The 19189-nt window shown below is 43.9% G+C and overlaps 1 protein-coding gene across 8 annotated transcripts in view; it reads left to right on the forward strand.

Annotated features, from left to right (window-relative positions):
- Nucleotides 1-19189, forward strand: part of TANC1 (tetratricopeptide repeat, ankyrin repeat and coiled-coil containing 1) — a 226744-nt gene that overhangs the window by 36529 nt on the left and 171026 nt on the right. For all 8 annotated transcript variants that reach the window (XM_049106149.1, XM_049106146.1, XM_049106148.1 and 5 more), the window contains exon 2: nucleotides 17532-17642. The gene's annotated coding sequence lies outside the window, so the exon portion shown is untranslated. The remainder of the gene's footprint in view (nucleotides 1-17531; nucleotides 17643-19189) is intronic.

Consider the following 19189-nt stretch of genomic DNA (forward strand, 5'->3'; position numbering starts at 1 on the left):
AAGGCATATTGTATTCTCTTTGGTGCACAAAGAGGGCAGTTACGTCATATTCCTGCAGTAAAGATTGTGTCCCAAGGGGGTGAGGCACAGAGATTAACACATCCTGATGTACCCAAACTTCACAGGACCTGGGAGTTTTTATAACATACTTTTCATTTGTCCTGGGAAAAAATCCTGTCTTAAAAATTGGCTCTGCTTTTTTGGTTGTTGGCTGATAAGTAAAGAATTTGATTTAAAAAAAAAAATACATTCTTGGCCTTGATTTATAGCAGTATGGTCAATTTGCAGTGCATTATACATTCCCTTGTGCCAGTTAGGTGGTAAGATCTTTGCAGCAGAAGGTAGAGAGAGTTTTTGTTTTTTCTGTGACCCACGCTGTCTGACACAGTGCTGACTAGCTACATAGCCATTTGCAGATTTTCAGGATACTTGCACGGTGTTGTCTTGTGTCCACTTGATGGAGGAGGCTCCTGAAGACTGGGTTCTGTTGAGTCTGAGGCCACACGGTTGGTAGCTCTATTAGTCTGTATTAGCTATATTATTTCGTTAAAGCTGTCATAACACATACCAGGAGGCTTACACAACAGAAATGTGTTGTCTCTCAGTTCTGGAGGCTGGAGATCCAGGATCAAGGGATCAGTGGGGTTGGCCCCTTCCGAGCCTGTGCAAGAAGTTTCTGTTCTGGGCTCCCTCCTTGGCTTACCGACGACTGTCTTCTCTCTGTGCCTTCGTATCATTTTTCCTCTGTGCATGGAGGTCTCTGTGTCCAACTTTCACCTTTTTTAAAGGACCCCAGTCATATTGTAGGACCCACCTTAGTGATTTATTTCATTTGAACTTGATTACCTCTGTATAAAGACCCTGTGTCCAAATGAAGTCACTTTTTGAGGTGTTGGGAGTTAGGACTATAGTGGGTTTTGGAAGGACAGACTTCAGGTCATAACAGCAGCACATCTGGGGTCACATTCTCCTTTCGTCTTCGAATTCAGCAACTTTCTCACCCTTGTTTAATAAATATATGTTGTTTGGTTTCTATGCAGCCTGAACAGGAAAAGTCAAACTTTTTACTCACAGATATGCCAGTTTCTCTCCTAATGGTGCCCTGACATGCTGGTTTATAGATAGAAGTCATTTCTTAAAGCACAACAGTTTTGCCTGAGGCTGTTTTTTTTTAAACTGTTATAAAAACATTTATATTTCCCCCTATGATCTCTGGAATATAAAAATTCTTGTGATTTGATGTACACATTGATTTAAGAGATATAAACCAATATATGTGCACTTTGCCAATAATCCTTTTATTTTGAATTACTTTTTTTGTCTTAGCAGGGAAAAATGATTGTCAGTATTCGAGGGTTTATATGTAGGACCTGCAGCCACCTGGGTCGTTGGTCTCTTAACTAACCAGGTGTCAGTAAAAATCAAGGTACCAGGTAGCTCGCATCCCAAGTTTGGGCTGGTACTCAGAATATAATACCTAAAACATAAAATATATCCTATGAGTTTGAATTTTCAGTAATGTTTAAAGGGATCTTTCCTTCCAAACAATCTTTGTGCCAAAAGGTATCAGTTTATTTAAGAAATTTCCAAGTGTAGTGCAGTTTCTTCTTAGAACTAGGTCCAGTTTGACTCAAGATTGTAAATTCATAGGAAATGGCTCTGTAAATGTCAGGAAATAACTATTTGCAGTGGTTCTGAGTTGGAAGACTACAAATACATACTGAATGTACTGTGTGTGCACGCAGGTTAAATACAATTTTCAAAGGAGTTTTAAGTTTGCTTATATTTTACATCCTTTTTTTTTTTTTAAATGAAGGACAGATGTCAACATGCTGAAATTTAAAAATGAGACCCTGATTGAAATGGTTTAGGACATTCTCGTGTGCATGTTGATTTATACCCTGGCAGGAGTCGTGTGTGTGTGTGTGTGTGTGTGTGTGTGTGTGTGTGTGTGGAATGCTGTTAATAGAACAGGCACGGAGATCAAAACCTCTTGTCACTGTTGCCCAGCATCCCATAGTTCAAAGGCAGCCAGTTACATAGTGCTTGGCAGGAAGCCTCCCATTCTGTATATTTGTTGAGAGAAAGGAGAGACAGAGGCATCTGTGTGGAGCATTTTATAATAAAGGAAGAACAGCCCGACTGCTGTAGGCAGGTATTAAAAGTCTGTCCCACCGGCCTCATCCTGTATTTGCTGTTAGTGCATTCCCATGAGGCCGCCAAATTGAGAAAAAGCCCACTCTTGTACAGCACAGCTGTTAAAATAGTTAATACTGTTCTTCCTAAACTATTATGGGAAATACAGTATGTGGCTTTTGAGAACATGAACTTATAGTGCATTTGGGGTGCTTGAGATCATCAACGATTGAATCCTAGTGAAAAGCAGCAGACTGAATTATGTAGCCTCTAATAATTCATTTTTTGTAAGATTTTATTTTTAAGTAATCTCTACACCCACCGTGGGGCTCGAACTCACAACCCCAAGATCAAGAGTCACGTGTTCCACCGACTTAGCTGGCCAGGTTTCCCTCTAATAATTAATTTTAAAAAATATACGTGCTAAAATCTATATAGCATAATTCACATTTTCACCATTTTAAAAAAAGATTGTATTTATTTATTCATGAGAGAACCAGAGTGAGAGGCAGAGACACAGGCAGAGGGAGAAGCAGGCTCCCTGCGGGGAGCCCCATGTGGGACTCGATCCCAGGACCCCAGGATCACGACCTGAGTGGAAGGCAGGTGCTCAACCCCTGAGCCACCCAGGGGCCCCATACATTTTCACCATTTTTAACTGTATACTTCAGTGACATCAAGAACATTCACATCATTTGCACAATCCTTACCCCACTTCATCTCCAGAACTTTTTCCTCATCCCCAAGAGAAACTCTAACACTACTGTCCTTTACCTGAGCCAGTCAATCCCCTGTCCTACCTCCCCGGTGCCCCTCTAACAGAGATTCGGCTTTCTCCCTAGGACTTTGCTTATTCTGGGTAACTCGGGGAAGCGCAGTCATACAATATTTGTCCTTTGTGGCCGGGAGGCCTGGTAATTCTCCAGCTCTCTCTGACTAGCTTTCACCATATGCCATTTTCTTTTTGATCATAAAAGCACGTAGTAGATAACGGTAGGATATTAAAGCTCTAGGACAGAAGTTCAAAACTCATATGCCTTCAGGGGCCAGACAGTAGTAACATCTAATATTTATAAAGCATTTGCTGTGTACCAGGTACAGCTCCCAGCACTTTGCAGGTAACAACACATCTCGCCTCACGGCCCCATGAGGTAAATAGATAATTTGTCTAAGATAATAACATGGCCAGTGCGTGGCAGAGCGGAGATGCCAGCCCAGTAGTCTCTGCACAAGAGCCTGGATTCCTAAGAGGCCCCTTGGTTGTATGCACGTGATGTGGACAAAGGGAAACAGAATCCTGAGCCAGCGACTGAGTGAGCAGACCCTACATGGCATCTGATCCTCAGCCCCAGCGTTAAAAAAAAATTTTTTTTTAAAGATTTTATTAATTTATTCATGAGAGATACAGAGAGAGGCAGAGACACAGGCAGAGGAAGAAGCAGGCTCCCTTGGGGGAGCCCGATGCGGGACTCGATCCCAGGACCCCGGGATCATGACCCGAGCCAAAGGCAGGTGCTCAATCTGCTCAATCTGCTCACCACCCACGCGCGTCCCTGACTTCACTATTTTTAAGTCTTGGCCACTTAACTCAGTTAAAAACAAAAACAAAGCATGTGGGCCAGACAGAAGTTCTGCAGTCTGAGACCTGCTCTGGAGGTTTCCAGATCACCTTTTACTTCTTCAGGTCCCTCAACAGGTTGGACCCCTGGCACACTTGTCACTTGCCATTGTTTGGACCCAGAGGCAAGTTGCTGATCTTTGCTTCCCCAGCTGCAGCTTGCATATAGCACTATTCAGTACTTGTGTGCTGAGTGAGTCTTTACAGCACTCATGATTTCTTCCTATGTGCTGCAGGAGTTCACGGAAAGTCTCATTTAGAAACAACAAAGTCGATTTTGAGAGGTTCATGTCCTTTCATGTAGAGCTTCATAATTCATGAAGGGCTTTTTTGACTTAACAATGCTGATTAAAATAGGACTTCAAAGTGTTTTTTTTTTTTTCTCTAGAAAATCCCACTAAAGAAATTCAAATATATGCCATTATGAACACATAAAAAACCAAACCTCCTTATTTCAATAACAGTTGCTGGCATTTATAACATGCTTACTGCATGTGAGCCAATATGTTAAGGATTGTACACGCCCATGTCTTTTCATTCAGTCAATTAAGAATTTGGATTTGGAGGGCGCTTGAGTGGCTCAGTGGTTGAGAATCTGCCTTTGGCTCAGGTTGTGATCCTGGGGTCCTGGATCGAGTCCTGCATCAGGCTTCCTGTGAGGAGCCTGTTTCTCCCTCTGCCTAGGTCTCTGCCTCTCTGTGTGTTTCTCATGAATAAATAAATAAAATCTGAAAAAAAGAAAAAAGAATTTGGGTTTCGATTGAATTTTAAAATTGGAAGGGCTTGAACACACCTAATCTGATTCACTGACTGCATATAAGCTGATCAGGGCCGACGAATTTAAGAACCTAGTTCAAGGTCATGTATTTATTGTGTGGTACACCCAGGACCCTCTTGGACACCCACAACTGTTGAGTGGGTAGCCAGCATCTCCTTTTTCCTGACCTCTGTCTGGTCCCAGGGTCTTTTTCTAGGCACCATAGTGCTGCTACTTGGATCTTTCCGTTAATCTGTGGGGAAACAGGGCTTGTTAAGTTAAAGTATAATAATGTGTTACCACTCAATATAAACATCTTCTGAGCTGTGGATCATTAGTAGGATATTTCTAATGGTTTGCTAGTATTTGAAATGATTTTGGAGCATATTGTGCCTTTGGGAGATGCCTGGAGTCAGGAGTTACATTAGGCTAAGATACCCAAGTCCTTACCTTATTAGCACAGGACCCTAAACTAAAATATCTGATCATCTTACAGGTAATACTATAAATGAGAATATAAAGAGAATGGTTAACTTAAAATGGGTAATTTACATATGGATGATACAGTGATTGTCACATTCATCTAATATTTGATCCTCTGCCCCCACTTCGTAGGTGTCCATGGTTTTTAAGTCTGCATTTGAAGCTGGAGGGTAGGGTGTGGATGCTTCTCTCACTCAACTGGAAATTATTAAGGCTTTTTCTTTTTTTAAAGTTATTTTCCCAATAACAGAAGTAATCTATGCTTCTGGCACCAATTAAAAAATAATGCAGAAAAGTAATTTTACCATTCAGAGCTTTACTGCACACATTTAAAATAAGACAGTAAATTTAATTTTATTTAAATGGAATAAAACACAACTGAAATTAAAACAGAAGGAATTGCTGAACTTAAATGTTATTTTCAAATTTGATGTTTCCCACACACACTTCAAAGAATATTGCTCTAAAGTTAAAGAAAAACAGTATATGAAAAATATTGACAGGCCAGCACAGGAATTTCAATTACTATAACTTTAGAATTCTTTTCTTTTCTACTTTACCGTATTGTCCACATGGGCGAGAAGGATAAACAATATGGAGTGGCATATAATTAAGGGCTAGAGCGTGTGATACAGGCCTTAAGTCAAAGTTTGAGGACTGGAAAGGGGACTTAACAATTCCCACTTAAAAAACTTAAAAACTTAACCTGAAAACTTTTCCAACAGAAATCAATGTCTTTTTTGGCATTGTACAAGAAAAGAGTTCTGCTACATAAAAATAGGTTTGGAAACCCTGGCTATACATGATTTTACTTGCTCATAACAGCCTTTGGAGGTGTTCTTTCTTGGATCATTAAGACTTGAAGTCTACTGGTTGGGGGGAGGTAGGGAGTAAAACTCCCTGGAAGTGACAAGGCTTGTCAGGGGAGTGACCAGAATGCCACCCTCTCAGCTGGCACTTAGTGATCTGATCTGCTACTCAGGCAGATGTAGGTTTTGTACAGGGATAGTTATGTGTCACTTGGCAATCTTGTTATCCTGAAGACAGTTGCACTTGTGGAATTAAGCAGAAAAGCCCTCCGAGCAGTCCCGAATGGATAGTTCATGGGTGTTTATATGCACCTGTCTCCTAAATGTGTGCCCAGGGCTCTTTTATCTGGAGGCCATTTGAGTTGTGAACACTGATGTGTGTGTTCAGGGTTTCCATCCATAGAAATGACAGTTTGGAAATTGGAGGCCTGCTTGACTGTATAAGGACATCAGCTTGGGAAGAGCATATGCTGTGCAGCCTGACACGCCTTTCTAAGATCCCTTGGCAGGATAGTAACTGGGTTTTTGTGATGACTCCAGGTTAGGTCTTGTTAGATTTCCAAATATTTATTTGGTGTGTATTGTGTGCTAGGCTCTGGGCATATGATGATAAACGAATTAGGGACTTTAAAAAAATTTTTTTTTAAGATTTTCTTTATTTGAGAGAGCGAGCATGAGCTGAGAGAGGGCGGAGCAGGTTCCCCACTGAGGAGTGAGTCCAGCTCGGGGCTCGGTTCCGGAACCCCAGGATCACAACCCAAGCCAAGGCAGATGCTTAACCAACCAGGTGCACAAGGCACCTTTAGGGTCTCTTTTTATAGTATAAGAATGCAAATGGTTTCATACCTAAATACAAGACAGTATAATAAGGGGTATAGAGTAGAGATGAATGGGGTATAGTGAGAGCACAGGGAAAATTGAGACCTCTGATCTGGAGTGAACATAAGGTGGTACAGTCTTGAGGGGGTGAATAGGAGTTGTCTAGGCAGAGTAAAAAGGTATTCTGGGTTGAGAGAGACCTGATAAGGTCTCTAATAAGGTAGTTAGAATCTGGGTTATAAATGTTAGAGACAGTTTTATTCCAAATAGGCAACCTGGGGCTTTAAAAGTTATATAAATTGCCAAAAACATACAAGTAGTAAGAATATAATGAACTGATATATATATAATGAAGAATACAATGAACTGATATATATATAACTATATATATATGTGTGTGTGTGTATATATATATATATATATATATATATATATATACACTGATCACCTAGCTTCACAAATACTAACATGTAGCCAACCTTGTTTTACTAATCCTTCACTGGTTTTTATGTGGTTAGAGCATTTTTTAAAAAGAGATTTTATTTATTTATTCGTGAGAGACACAGAGAGAGAAGAGGCAGAGACACAGGCAGAGGGAGATGCAGGCTCCATGCAGGGAGCCCGATGTGGGACCCCAGGATCAGGCCCTGGGCTGAAGGCGGCGCTAAATCGCTGAGCCACCCGGGCTGCCTGATTAGAGCATTTTATTTATTTATTTATTTATTTATTTATTTATTTATTTATTTATTTGGATTGATTAGAGCATTTTAAAGCAAATACTGGACACTATGTAATTGTAATTGTAAAGAGTTCGGTATGCGTTCTAAATATAAGAAAGATCCCCCCCCCCATGCCGTTATCACATAATATAGTTAATTCCGTAATATCTGTCCAACACTAGTCTATATGCGGATGTCCCCTATTAATACAGGTTTTTTTTATTTTTTAAAGATTTTATTTATTAATTTGAGAGAGCGAGAGCACGGGTGAAGGTGAGGGGCAGAGGGAGAGGAAGAAGCAGGCTGTCTGCTGAGCAGGGACCTGCTCAATCCCAGGACCCTGAGACCACCACCTGAGCCAAAGGCAGATGCTTAATGTACTGAGCCACTCTGGAGCCCCTTAACACAGATTTTATTACTTAAAGGGAACAGTTTCATTATCTAAAAGATTCATTTTTTTAGCATACCTAATTTTTCAGGGATGTTAGATAAATGGGACGTTACTCCCATACCATATTTTTATTCGTTTCTTTAGAAATGTTATACACTTTATTTGGTCTAACTTCTGATTGTTTTAACTCAGACTGGCCCTGATGGAGAGCTGTGCCTTATAACTTTTTATATTACTTATTTGTCACATAGCAAGGTCTATTCCAGGATTTGGAAAACATTCGAAACTCTGAGGACTAGATTATAAATGGTTTTGCTTCAGTTTCTAGCTGTCAGTGATTAATTTATAGGTTGGAAGTATAGAGTTCATTCTACATATAATATTACTCTCCAAGCCTTTGAAAGCTCTTTCCTAGCATGGCTTCTTGACTTGGACCAGCTCAGTGTCCATACTTACCTGCCAGGCTTGTTGCAGACTCCACAGGCTCAGCATAATCCTTCAGAGGTTGGGTTGAGTTACCTCCATTTTGATGCTTTCCTCAACTACTTCAGCCTTCTTTGGTTCCCTGACCCCTTTGTATTCTTCCTATCCTATACTCTAGCCTTTTATTATATGCTAATCTATGTCATATATACGTCTCTTGATGTAGGCAATATGAAGCAGTCAAAGGGTTGGGAACTTTGAAGCCAGCATAATATAAATTCCAGAGCCTGTTTCTTCTTCTTCTTCTTTTTTTTTTAAATTGTGGTGGTAAAACACACACACATGTACATAACACGAGATCTACCCTCTTAACAAATTTTTAAGTGTACAGTAGAGTATTTTTAACTGTCGGCACAATCTTGTACAGCAGATATCTAGGACTTTTTCATCCTGCATGACTGACACTTTACACCCAATGAACATTTCCCTATTTCTCCCTCCCCTCAACCCCTGGTAACCAGCCATTCTACTTTTTGCCTTTATGAATTTGACTACTTTAGATACCTCATATGAGTTGGAATCATACACTATTTGACCTTCTGTGACTGGCTTGTTTCACTCAGCACAATCCTCAAGGTTCATCCATGTCTTAGCATGTGACATGATTTATTTCCTTTTTTAAGGTTTAATAGTATTCAATGTGTGTATATACCAGAATTTCTTTATCCATTGAACTGGTTGAGGCTCCTTCTACAATCTTGGCTATTATCAATAATGCTGCAATGAACATGGAATCTGCAAATCTCTCTTTGGGATCCTGATTTTAGTTCTTTAGATAAAAACCCAGAAGTGGGGTTGCTGGATCGTGTATGTTTGTATAAATATACGTTTGTAGGGACACCTGGGTGGCTCAGCGGTTGAGCGTCTGCCTTCAGCTCAGGGCGTGATCCCGGCGTCCCAGGATCAAGTCCCACATCGGGCTCTCTGCATGGAGGCTACTTTTCCTCCCTCTTCCTGTGTCTGTGCCTCTCTCTGTGTGTCTCTCATGAATAAATAAATAAAATCTTAAAAAACATATAGGTTTGTAATACAGAACTTGTGTTCCACAGCATACAGTGGGTCCTCTCCTGTCCAGAGTCATTGGACAAGACCCTCTTGTTCATGTATTTCGCTATACTTTATCACAGGTAGTTAGTTAGTACTTCCTTTTTTTTTTAAGGTTTTGTTTATTTATTCATAGGAGACACAGAGAGGCAGAGACACAGGCAAAGGGAAAAGCAGGCTCCCTGCGGGGAGCCCAATGTGGGACTAGATCCCAGGACCCTGGGATCATGACCTGAGCCAAAGGCAGATTCTCAACCACTGAGCCACCCAGGTACCCCAGTACTTCTTGTTTTACTGATGCCTTACTGTTTTTGACTATGAGTTTAGTAACTTTGAGAATTATTTTGAGGCAGAGTCATCATTTTCCAAAAAGAAAAAAAACCACAAGCTTTGATTCACTGGTCACTCACAGCAGCTGTGTCATTGAGGAAGTGTTGACACTGCTTTTGGCTTTTAAATGACTGTGTGTTATTCCTTCCCAGGACTGAAAAAATTGCAAGGTTGGAATTTTCAGGATTGTTAACAAGATCAAAAAGCAAAGATACGAAACCAAGGGGGAAATGTCTTTCTATAAAATAGTGGTGGAAGGCAGAAAATGCTAGAATTCTGTAGAAAATGATAGGTATTGCAAAAATAAGCTTTGACCAGAAAATGAAGGTTGCAGTTTTTCATGTCATTTTGAATTGGGATATAGTTTAGCCAGCTAGAGTTTTTAATGTTGTCTGTTTTTGTTTTAATTTGTTGATAAAAATATGCATATAAATTTAGCTTTGTTAAAGGGTTTTAGAACACGACTTAATTTCTTTGGAGAAAAGACCTACCTGGTTATTTTCATATTTGTAATTTTAGTAGCCATAAATGTTAGCTTTGGGGTTGCTTGTAAGAAGCCTTTTGGCTCCCCTCCACCCGGGGAAGACACAATAGTGGCCATTTCTCTAATTTTCCTCAGGTTTCACCTTAGAACTAGTGAATGAAGCTGCTGTGGTTTCTGCATACCCACCATGTTCAGCATGGGCACATTTTTCTCAGAGGAGATGTGTCCTGTTTTCTCTTGCTTTGTTGATGTTTTGTTGCTGGCATTTTAATTTCTGATAAGTTCAGATCCAGATCTTGTGACTTGTGTTCTGGCCCAGGGACCCTCAGCTTTTTGTGATCTGAGTCATTTCCTACTGAGGCCCAGTTTGGGCCTGGAACTCCCCACCCAGGGGTGGAAGACATGTAGTGGGGCAACAGGCCTACTGTTTGCAGCTGGGAGGAAGTCTTGTATGCCAGGAGGAAAGAACAGGGGTCTTGAGTGCTAGTGGCCTGGCAGATGGGTGGTCTGGAGTGGCCCAGCACATCAGAGTAGCCCGACATGAAGAAAACCTCTTCTGGTCCCATGGAGGATTGCCGAGGGGAAGGAAGCATCTCAGCCCCCAGAGACTTGCAGGTTATCAGAACTGAGCTAGAGGGTGAGTTAGGCCTGGGGAATGCAGGAGAAAGAAGTCGAGACTGGACACAAGATCAGGGCTGGTTAAGTAGCAAAAGCAGCTTGGCTCAAACTGTTTAAATCTCTATTGTAGGGGCCCCTGAGGGTGGTTCAGTGGTTGAACCTATGCCTTTGGCTCAAGGCCCCAGGATTCGGGGTCCTGGGATTGAGTCCCGCATTAGGCTCCCCTCAGGGAGCCTGTTTCTCACTCTGCCTATGTCTCAGCTTCTCGCTCATGAATAAATAAATAAAATCTTAAAAAACAAACAAACCTCTATTCTAGAAATTCCCCCTGGATTGAGCCAAAGAAGAGGGTGGGGTGAGGGTCAGGAGGCCTCAGCTGTGGCGGGGAAGGGCTATAGAAGCTGGAAACAGCAGACCAGGCCAGGATGTCCTGACAACCTTGACCTCCACCCTCTTAAAATAGAGAGGTTCTCAGTACCCTGGGTAGGTCATTGTAGCCTGTTTGTAAAATGAATGGGTCTGAGTGTAAGGGACACATTCAACAATGAGCTTGAAACAAAACTGAGAATTGCTTTTGTGAATCTGGAAATAAATTTAGTTTTTAACTCCATTTAGATAAAATAAAATTACTCGAACCAAGTATAAACCATAACCTTTTATTATGGAACTACCAGTTACATTCATTAAAGTACTTTCTTTACTAATCCCAAAGCAAATGCTATTACTTATCAAGACAAAAATATGAAGCTGTGCAATAATCAGTTCTGAACAGATAAATGATTGAAGCCATTTGAGGTTAGGTAGCTTTTAGATGAAGGAAAAACTCATCCTGACCTGTGTGGTTCAGATACGTACATGCAGTGATGCAGAGTTTATTCCTTGGCTCTATGTCTCATATAGATTAGATTCTAAGATAAACCGAGGCTTGCCCCATTGATCATAGAATCCTAATGTTTAAACTTAGGTATTTTTAACTTCTTAAGAAAGCAGGAAAATCAACATCTTTAAAGACTGTAGAAATGCTTGGGCTTATGTTATAACTGTACTGGAATTAAAATTTAAAAAAATGAAATGCTTGGGGTATTTTAAGACACACTTATTTAAATCTCCCCTTCCTTAAGATGATCTGGGCTTCTAGGCAGAGGGAACTGGCACAGGGTCAGCAGGCATCAGCTGTGAGAGGCAGAGCGGGGGGGACATGGTGTCCATACATGGTATGCCTCTGCTCCAGGAAGTTTAAATCTGGTAAGGAGCTTAACTTACAAATACCCAAGGAAAGGAGCAGTGCAAGTGTGTGGCAAGGGTGGGAGTAGGCAGACAGAAGGTTCCCCGTCAGCATGGCAATGCTGAGGGTTATGTCCCTGCCTTGGGAAGTCTGTCCCGGTATTCGGTAGTTTTGGAGACCTCCTAGAAGCAGCACATCGCAATTGGATAGTTGGATACAGTGTCTGTTCTTACTTTTGAGAACATGTGGATCTTAGAGACTGAGCTTGGCCACGTGGGCATCTTCTCTCCTGGTAGAGTGGCTTGGAGACCCACTGAAAATGAAATAACCTTTTCTTAGTGCCCCAAATCATCTTTCAGGGCCACTGATCGTGCTGTTTTGAAATGCCCCCCCCCCCCCTTTTTTGGTGTCCTTGGATACTTTGGGGATTGAAAGTCTATTTATACTATAACAACCTGTAATGTACTGTTTGGGATCTTATAAACTGTCCCTGTCAGTCATTTCAGGGCTGTCATTGTGCCTTGATCTAGCAGTTTACCCATCACCCTCTTAATTCACGGTGACCTGGGAAACCAAATATTTCCCTCCCGTAAGAATCCTATCTAGTAAAATAGCTCTCGGGGAGGGCCTGCGAAAGAGGTGTCGGATCGAAGTGGGGCGAGGCTGGGGAGTTCTGAGCTGTGTGTTTGTGATTTGAGCTGTCTGAAGTTTTGCAGGTTTTGGCAGCTGCAAGGACTAAGTTTGGTTTCTAGCTGCTTGCTGGGTAGCTGAGGTTGCTAGCTCATGACTCCTGTCCCCTCCCCTTCATGTCCCCACTAGAGTGTCACTCTTTTCTCCTACCCACGCCTGAAGCGATTTTGCTGTGGAAAGGAGAGAATGAATGTTTTCTCTGGGACAATGAGAAGAAGGTGAAAGGAGGAAAACCCGGGGCTGAGGCAAGGGTTTGATCAGTCAAGCACTATTCTCAAAACCCAAGATGTACCCAGCCCTGTGGAGGATACAGAAGGATGACGTGGACCTGCCTTCGAGAAGCTTAGCATGTGGTTGGGAGAGAGAACTAACAGACCCGAAATCCTAAGGCGAAAGTGCTAGAGAAGTTTTGCTCTGGGGGTGGGTGCAGCGAAGAGTGACTTGAGTCAGGAACCTTGAGCCAGCTGTGCTGGGTGCAAGCAGTAGTTGAAAGTGGTCACGCAGTGACTTTGGAGAAAGCAGCTACCATGGGAGACTGTGACCCCCATGAGGAAGCGGCAGACGTTATGGAGAGACTTAGCAGCACATCTGGTGAACCCGTTTCAAAGGAGGAATGGATGACTGGTTCACTGACTGTTGTGTCTGTGTGGCTGATTAAAATGCAGACTCTTGGGCTCTACTCCAGATAGTACGATCCCCTTCTTATGTGGTCTGGCGTGGTGTCCAGGGATGCCCAGGTCCTTCTGGTACAGTGGCCTGCAGGACGTGCTTGGGGAAATACTGGTAAAGGATGGATTAGGCAAAGCTGATTAATTCTTTCCACGAGAGACAAATTAGGAAGGAGGCATCCAGGTTGGGCTGCCTGATTTTTGTCACTGTTTCAGAAGGACGGGTCGAGAGCAGGTCACGGAAGGGAGGATAGAATTAACTCCTCAACTGGAGACGGTATTGCTGCAGTCCTCATCCTTCACCCAGATACCCGTGTTCTCCCTCTTACCCACTCACTGTCACCTCGAGGAACATAACGATGCTAATTTAAAATCATGTCTGGGTTCAGCCCTTGTGTGAGCCAGCTGGTTTTAAGCCTAGGAAAGCTCTGTTTTTGGGGCGATATAACTCCAGGAAGTGATCCTGTAATGAGTGTGTGCTTTGTTAGATTTGGTGAGCGAGGAAATACAGATCATCAGATAAAAACAAAACAAAACAAACCTGTTAAATAGTGTTATTAGAAGAACCAGGGGAAATCATGGGGGTAAATACACTTCAGTAGATTCTTCACGTTGGAAAACCATCGTATTATAATCACGTCTTGCATAGCAGACACCTGACCTGGGAATGGTCTTTACAGATGAGCTTTGACTTGCTACCTCTTTCTTGCCTGAAGGCAGAGCTGTGCAGGATTTACGTGGGGAACGACCCAGGCTGTCCCACTCCTGCTTCTCCTTGAGGGAGTGTGCTCTGCAGGCCACACCTTGCACCCACTCCAGAGATCACCACCTGCAAGTTACTATTCACTTCAGCTTCCTCCAACTCTATCCCTGGTCCATGTGTTTGACCTTCCACCCCCCTTTTTAAGCATAAATATTTCCTGCTGCCCCACACCATCAAAAAAAAACACTCTGGGGATAGGGCAGGGGCAGTGGTTCATAATCCTGGCTATACCTGAAGATCAGCTGGTCAGCTTTATAAAGTATCAGCATTTGAGCCTCATCCCCAGAGATTCTGTTCTCATTTCTCTGCGCATCAGAACTTTTAAAGCTCACTGGGAAATTCTGACCCGGTGGTTAGGATTGAAAGCCACCTCGGTGTAAGTGAGGTGGAATGATACTAGCAGTACCTGTGTCTCAAGGAAAATGGAAGCTGCAGGATTTGAAATGAAAATAGGTATTTTAAAATCATGCCTTTTGCTGCTCCTGCCCCAAATGCATGCAAAGTCCCTAGGCTTCTCCTTCTCCCTATCTTCTTCCTTTATTTAAGCCTGCTTTCTATTAAGCACTGGCATTCAAAATGAAACAAAACAAAAACGAGAACATTCTTCTCCTCGCTTTAGCATTTTGGTGGCATTGTTTTTCCACTCTATGCAGTTGACTGTGACCTGTGCCCCCGTGAACTCTCCGGACGCAGCAAGCTGTGACCTTCCTCACCTGTCTGCGCCTCATGTTCTGGTGGAGCGGTTGCGGTGCCACAGAGCCCTGTACAACCAGAGGATGTGGACTGTCACACGGAACCAGTGGTCACACGCCTTGGTCCATGAACACACACAGTAGTCTTTGTTTTGTGGTGTGAGGAGGCCCACTGCTAGGGTTTAGGGAGATAGCTGAGAGATAATAACTTTTTTTTTTTTTTTTTTGATGAATAAACAACTTGGGAGGCTCTTTCTCATTTTTGAAAAAAGAAAAAAAAAGGTAAGAGTGATGACCAGAAAAAGAGTGATGACCAGAAAGTAAACCAGTAAGTAAATTCTCAAAAGCATTTTAAGGTGTTTTTTTTTTTTCTTTTATTTTTTTTAGGAGCCAATTAGAAATTAGATCTGCAAATTAAGACCTAGTGATTGGCAGTTGAGGGTTTTCATTCATCTGGTCTCTAAATTCCCATGTGTTAGATTCCAAAAAATTCTTCCAGTAAATGTGCTTTGTTGTCTTTGAATTTTACATGAAAATATTTTGTGGCATAATGCTTGTTTTTTAAAACTTTCTTGGGCCTAAATTTTGGATTATGCATTGAAAGTGAGTGGAGCCCTTCGAATGGAGGAATACCGAAACAAAAACAAGTAAAAAGTAGAAAGTTGCCCTTTTTAAAAAATCTAATGTAACATTGATTCTGAAGGACAAAAGGTGGAAACTCGAGGTATAGTTTCTGTTCTGAGTTTGGGGAGGTGAGTGATCTCACTGCAGTTATAAGTAACTTCTCAAACACCACTCAGAGTTCCTCTGGTCTACGTTGACCTCCTTTTTTCCCTTCTGTAATTACTGAATATGGCCCTTAAAACCCATGTAGGACCAAATACAGAATCTAAACTCTGTGATCTCATCACCACAAAAACAGGCTGTAGGGACAGTCCTTCTCCTTGCAGGAAGCCGCCTCCCCTTGGGACCTCTGTAAGTCTGTAATTTATAGCGGTGCCTTTGTAGTCTTGAACTCAGAGAGGAACCCCCCCCATCCTTACAGGAGGAGTGTAACAGATGGGTGGCTCTAGGTGGAGAAGGGGCCAGAGGGAGAGCAGGCGTGTGCGCACCTGTTACAGATGTCACGTTAAGGGCGCCCACACATCTGTGGATCGTTTGGGCACAGGGCCTGCGCTCAGGCGGCACGCTGTGGGCCGTGATGGGCATTCCCTTAATACTTGTAGGTGTGGTTGGGACGAATGCGAGGCCTGCCTCTTCCTGAGGTGTGCTCTAAGAAAGGACGTTGGCTGGAGATGGATTCCCTCCCTTGCTGCCAGAACCCTCTGTGAAGAGGCGGGGGATCCCTTTTATGGGCGAATAACAGGACGCCCGGAGACACCCAGGGAGCTGCTGTTCACCAGCTGGTGCGGTCCTGCGGCAACCCCGGGGGCCCCGAGGCCTGGCTCATCTGCGGGCTGTCGCTGAACGCCAGAGGAGGCCCTTTCTGGAGGAAACGTTTGACCCCAAGTGAGCACCTGGTCCGTGCAGGTCTCTCCGGGTCCTTCAGCGAGATTCCTGGGGCTTCTGAAGTGGGGGGAGGCTTGAGCCTACGCCCCGCGGCCGTCCCTGGCTGCCTCCCAGAGAAAGGCTCGTGGGCGCCGCTGCCCCGCCTGCCCGGGGCTTCGCCGGCCGAGGCCTGACTGCGGGGATCGTGTCCCTGGGGGCAGCAGTGCCCTGAGGGCAGTGACTTGGACCGAGCCCGAAGGCCCACGAGGGGGAGCGTGGGTATCACCTGGCAGAGGGACACGTCCCGGGGAAATAGGCCGAGTCGGTCACCGGTCACCGGGGCCCTCTTCCTGGAGTCCTTCCCTCAACAAGCTCCTGCCGCCTCTTGTGACAGAGCGGGGGGGGGGGGGGGGGGGGAGGGGGGGAAGGGGGGGCGGGCAGGTGAGACCAGCCCTGGGGAAACTGGTTGGAGGGGAGGACAGGAAGGAAGTGGATGCTGGCGCTCAGGTCCCGGACAGGCTTCCTGAGCCAGAGGAAGGCCTGGGAGGGCCCCACGGGTGGGCCGGGCGTGCAGGGCGCCCCTGAGCTGTGCTACGATGACTTCGTTTCCAGCGGGGGAGAGGGGCGCCTCGGGAGGAGCGGCGGGGGAGCAGAGGTGTGAGGCGGGCCGTGTGTTCAGGGGGGCTGGGCGGGAGCTGGGGCCTGTGAGGAGCCTGGCAGGAGACCGGGGAGCCCTAGGGAGGTTCTTGGCTCCTTGTCTTGAACCTTTGAAACGTTTCTTTGTGTCCTGGGCTGCAAACCTATTAGTATCACTTAAAGAGAAAACCCAAGAGAGAGAAGTAAAGAAATACTCGAGTACCTGGCTCCAGATGAGGGCGTTGGTAAATATAACCCCTGCCCTGTCAACTCGATAGAGGGCGTCGGAAGAATGAATTTTCTTGCTTTTGCCAACTGGTCACCTTGCTTTCCCCTCTGTTAAGACGATGCGTGTGCTGACGACTCTTTTCTCTCCATCATGGCTTTGTCGGGAGTTTCATGGAGGTTGTAGCTGGTTTAAAACTATTATTATTTTTTAGATTTTATTTGACAGCATAAGCAGGGGAGGAGCAGAGGGAGAGGGAGAAGCAGATGCCTCTCCGAACAGAGAGCCCAATGCGGGACTCGATCTCAGGACCCTGAGATATTATGACCGGAGTCGAAGGCAGCCGCTTAATTAATTGACCGAGCCACGCAGGCGCCCCAGCTGTAGCTGGTTTATAAACTCTGCTGCTTGTCTCCTAGGGCGAGTGTGCTCACAGGTTTTCTTTTCTCCAGGTCTCTTTCTAGGTTTCTGTGGTCAGCTTGTCCAGAGGAGCTTTCTGGGTTCCCTCCCGAGTGAGACCGCCTCTCTGTTTTGCAAGCACGTGGAGTCTGGGGTGAGACAAGGTGAGTGGGGCGCATAGAGAATCTGTCCACTGACAGATCCTGTTTTCAAAGATGAATTATTCTCTGAAGATTTTGAGGCTTTTGAAAGTAAATTGGGTTTTTACTCAAAGAGATTTAAGAATTTTTTAAAAATCTGGTGTCTTAGTTACTGTGTTAAAGCATGCTTATTAATAGGGATGCTTCAGTACATTTTTGTTTCTTTTTTTCAGAACTCTTCTAATTTTATTGTCCTTTCAAGATTTGGGATCTCTCTATGGTTCCTAGCCCAGTACTGAAAATATTTAGTATGCGTTGTGTGAATAGCTTGTTAATATTGACAGTTCACAAAACAGAAGTCCTGTTAACTTATTCTGACTTGTGTCTTTGCCCTTCCCTGGGTTTTTCTTTTCTTTTCTTTTCTTTTCTTTTCTTTTCTTTCTTTTCTTTTCTTTTCTTTTCTTTTCTTTTCTTTTCTTTCTTTTTCTTTTCTTTTCTTTTTTCTTTTCTTTTCTTTCTTTTTCTTTCTTTTTTTTTTTTTTTTAAGATTTTATTTATTGATGAGAGACACACAGAGAGGGAGAGACACAGAGGGAGAAGCAGGCTCCCTGCAGGGAACCTGATGCAGAACTTGATCCCAGGACGCTGGGATCATGACCTGAGCTGAAGGCAGGCGCTCAACTGCTGAGCCACCAGGTGTCCCTCAAGGAGGATTTTTTTAGTTGTATGGCTTTAGAAACTTTAGGAAAGCTGCTACTCTTCTGTACTGCGATTTTCCTGTACTGCAGTTTTATATGTAAATTTTTGAACAAAAATACCTACTTTAAGGGTTTTGGTGAGGCTGGAGGCTCCTCTGATGGGCAAAACTTTTGTTCTGTTCACATTGTGAGTTGCATTCTCTATCTCTAATGTGTGGCAGTTAGTAGGGCTTAAATATTCCCTTTGCTTTAAAGAAGAGCATTGGGGGGATCCCTGGGTGGCGCAGCGGTTTGGCGCCTGCCTTTGGCCCAGGGCGCGATCCTGAAGACCCGGGATCGAATCCCACATCGGGCTCCCGGTGCATGGAGCCTGCTTCTCCCTCTGCCTGTGTCTCTGCCTCTTTCTTTCTCTGTGACTATCATAAAAAAAATAAATAAATAAATAAATAAAGAAGAGCATTGGCTGAGAACTGGGTCTTCAGTCCCATCTTAAGTGAGCACAGCTTGGAGGATTGTTATTTATGCTCAGCTGCTCACAATTGAGGCTGCGGAGCAGAAATTCCCAGGAGCTCTGGATAGAATGGTTGAGGCCTCTGAAGACTGCCCTGTATTCCTTCTCTGTGGGTGTTGGAAGGAGGCCCCATAGGAGACGGGGATCAAGGTTATAGCTGCTTCCAAATCTCTGTGAGTTCTTGAAACGTCCATGTAAGATGCAGGTGCACTCTGCCAGCTGTCACGTGTGGCTTGCTGGCAGGATGTCCCATTCTGCACTCCCCCCTCCTGCCACGCTTTGCTTGTTTGTCATAAAGAATGCAGTGGTCACAGTGCCCCTAAAATTTTGGGCGATCTTGCCAAAAGGTAAAGTTGCTCAGC

This window comes from Canis lupus, chromosome 36, assembly GCF_003254725.2.
Source record: "Canis lupus dingo isolate Sandy chromosome 36, ASM325472v2, whole genome shotgun sequence".
Taxonomy (NCBI): Eukaryota; Metazoa; Chordata; class Mammalia; order Carnivora; family Canidae; genus Canis; species Canis lupus.